The following is a 3829-nucleotide window of genomic DNA, read 5'->3' as shown; positions in this document are numbered from 1 at the left end:
CCTGCTGAAGACCAAATTGAGGAAAGCCAACTCATTTTTTTGATCTAGTAGAAATGAGAAGTGCTCAAAGGATGACCCTAGTTACTTAGGGTGACATTTTGAGGTGGCTTTGCATTTGGAAAAGGACTGATTAATTTCATGATGTTTAGGTTTTCTAGATATCTGTGACATCTAGAAGTTGTACAAAATCTTGTTCCTAGAGCCTAGGTCCAGTTTAAAGCTATGATGAGGTATTTTCCTTAGATGGAGTAAAATAATTTCCTTGCAGCAGGAAATGGAAGTGAGTACTATTTGAATAATAGGAAAAAAGTATCCTGGCAGTGGGTGGAAAAGCTAAAATGATCTGGTGGTATGAAAATATACGTGAGAGATTAAAACTTTTGTTTTTGCCTACTTCACTGCTGAAATCGGTTACCTTTGGTCCGTTCAAGTGCTTTTGTGTTATTCTTAATTTTTGCAGATGACATAGTAACTGCATATAGTGAGATGTCTCAGATGGTTGAGAAGTGGGGGCTTAAAATGCCCTCCAAGTTTTGCCCCCTACAGTTTAGGCTTTGGGTACTATCGTACAGCCGTCCCTTGATATCTGTGGGGTATTGGTTTTAGGAACCCCCGTGGATATCAAAATGCATTCGAAAATCCGTGGACGCTCAAGTCCCTGACAAAAAATGGCGGAGTAGAAGGAACACAGTCGGCCTTCCGCATTCGCGCGCGAGGTTCGCATCCCCGATTCAGCCAACCGCGGATGTGAAACCCACGGTTACCGCCGGTAAACTGTATATCATTCTTCAAGGGTATTGCCAGTTGTGTGATTAGATGATTCTGAATGGGTTTTGGCAGTTTTAAAACATCAAAATGACTCTGGATGGATTCAGCGCTTGTGAGGAGACTGAAAAGGCTGTGAGTTGGCTTGAGAAAGGTTTGGATGGTAGTGCTCACCGGGAGAGCTCCAAAGAGATCGCAAGCCTTGGTCACTGCTTTGAGATGAATGTCTAGCTTCCCAAAGTGACTACTTTGGAGGTAACGACATTTATTCATTTGAATGAGTAAGCTCTCATCCGTTTAGCAGATAGTTAACGTTCCTTTGTATCCAAGTCTCATAAATGTTTATAAGGCAGGGTTTTCAAACATGGAGGTACCCATGGAGTCTGTGAAGGTGTCTTTGCTAGAGCCGTGTGCAGACAACTCCTTAGCCTTCTCGATAAATACAGGAATGAATGCATCTGGGAACAGGGTGCAGTGTCTCTTATAAGACTTATCCCTTGGAGTAGAACTCGTGGAAGTATTTGGATAGAAAAAAAAAAAAAAAAAAAAAAACTCAGGGTAACCAGGAAGTGCTAGAAGAGAAGGTGGGGATGAACAGTGCAAAGGGCCCCTTCCTCCTTTCAATTGCCCAGCAGATTATTTTCAGTTGATTTTGTGTGTTTGTATGTTTGTGTGTGGTGGTGTATGGTGGTAGAGGAACCTGTTTTGCATAAAGGGAAGCAGAGTGATTGGGGCATGTATACAGGACTCTTGAGTTTCAAGGAATGGTATTTGGTTAATGGTAGGGAAAGAAGAGGGCATATTGATATTGAGGGGAGAGCCGGAGGAGAATATTAGAATATCCTTATATGGGAAATCATTAAATTAGAACAATTTAAGTTGGAAGAACTTCCTCATTGCGGGGTGAGGTTTCGGATATGTAATTAAGTAGGAGAAATAGGAATGCTAGTCCTACACGTGGAAGAAGGCAGAGTGACAAGGAGGGTAAGACCTGTGGTGAGGGTTCTATATCTAAAGTCAGGTAAAGTTATCCTTGTTGGGTATGTGTGAACTTCCCTATTGAAAATGATGATTTTGAGACATTTTGACATCTCTCTAAAGGCACTCCAGTGACTGGGTGGAAGCCGTGGCCTTTTCATGTTCCCTAGGATCTCAATGCCAGTGATCACTTGGATCTCCTTGGGGGTGTCTTAGATGCTGCTTCTCCCAAAGTGGGGTAGGTAGTAGGGTGGCCTTTCCTTTGCTTCTGTGAAATCAGAATGCGAATACCTCTGTCTTATGGGAGCTTTCCCCAGGGCTCTGGATTTCTCTTAGAGCAGTAGGTCCCAAAGTTGGTTTTCTTTACTTATTAGTCATCACTGACCCAGCCCTCCTTCTTTAACTGTCTACTGGCCACGCCTATCCTCTTGAGGACAGATTCAGGGCCAGGCTTCAAGAGGAATATTTTCCGGCTCTTTCATTTTTTTTAGAGTCATAATTGCTTCCAGGTCACAAGACAGTGTGAACCAAAAGAGTCCTGGGGGAGTACTACCAGATTTAGTTTAACTGAGGCCTTCTTAATCTTGAGTTTCTAATTTACTGTCTGGATGGCAGAGTCCAAGCTGGAGTAAATGGGCAGGTTTCATGCTATGTGTAGGGGTCCTAGTTGTATCCCATGCGTTGCCAGCACCAGTTGTTCTGCACGTAAGGGGTCTTTGGCCACAAAAGGAGCTATGTGATTCTGGGGAACTGGGCCACTAGACTAACAAACACCCTGTCTGGTCATTTTCTTTTCTTTCCTTGTATTTTTAAATAAATTTATTTATTTATTTTTGGCTGCATTGGGTCTTCGTTCCTGCACGTGGGCTTTCTCTAGCCCCGCGGTGAGCAGGGGCCATTCTGTTGCAGTGCGCGGGCTTCTCATTGAGGTGGCTTCTCTTGTTGCAAGCACGGGCTCTAGGCACGCGGGCTTCGTAGTTGTGGCTCACGGACTCTAGAGTGCAGGCTCAGTAGTTGTTGCGCACGGGCTTAGTTGATCCGCGGCATGTGGGATCTTCCCAGGCCAGGGATCGAACCTGTGTCCCCTGCATTGGCAGGTGGATTCTTTTTTTTAAAATAAATTTATTAATTTTATTATTTTATTTTATTTATTTATCGTTTCTGGCTGCGTTGGGTCTTCGTTGCTGCGCGTGGGCTTTTCTTTGGTTGCAGCGAGTGGGGGCTACTGTTTGTTGCGGTTCACGGGCTTCTCATTGTGGTGGCTTCTCTTGTTGCAGAGCACAGGCTCTAGGTGTGTGGGCTTCAGTAGTTGCGGCACGCGGGCTTAGTAGTTGTGGCTCCTGGGCTCTAGAGCGGAGGCTCAGTAGTTGTGGCCCATGGGCTTAGCTGCTCCTCAGCATGCGGGATCTTCCCAGACCAGGGATCAAACCCATGTCCCCTGCACTGGCAGGTGGATTCTCAACCACTGCGTGGCAGGCGGATTCTCAACCACTGCGTGGCAGGTGGATTCTCAACCACTGCATGGCAGGCTGATTCTCAACCACCGTCCCACCAGGGAAATCCCCTGTTTGGTCATTTTTCAAGGGTAAAAACTAAAAGTTTTTAACAATGTCTACTTTCGTAAAAAAAAAAAAAAGTCAGGTAGATGCTCTGTTACCTCCTGTCATGTCCTCCTCTTCCTCACATGCAGGATGAGCATGCTTTTGCTTGTCGTTGTTGTGAAATCTGCTTGTTTTGGCATCTTCCTTTCAAAACAGAACCAAAAAAGTCTACCCAATCTGTACAATCTCCTTTGAGATTTTAGTGCTGACTGTCCCTTATTACCAACTCTCCCAACCCAAATTGGGCTACAATTTGAGGTTCTTCCCCTTTTGAGAACATATTCTCTCTAAACTTTTCTAAAATGTCTGTCTTCAGTGCTTCCCCCCAGTGTTTCAGTTTGGCCCACTATGGTGAAATATTTCAGGTTCCCCTATTTCATTTTTTTCTTTTTTGGTTGTTATATGCTATGGGCTTCTCTTTTATGCCTTTCACACCTGCACTTGTTTTCGAGCATTTTTTTTTTCCGTTTGGATTTTTGGGGGAA

Source organism: Lipotes vexillifer, unplaced genomic scaffold, assembly GCF_000442215.2.
Source record: "Lipotes vexillifer unplaced genomic scaffold, Lipotes_vexillifer_v1.1 scaffold215, whole genome shotgun sequence".
Classification (NCBI taxonomy): domain Eukaryota; kingdom Metazoa; phylum Chordata; class Mammalia; order Artiodactyla; family Lipotidae; genus Lipotes; species Lipotes vexillifer.
This window is presented reverse-complemented; position numbering follows the sequence as displayed.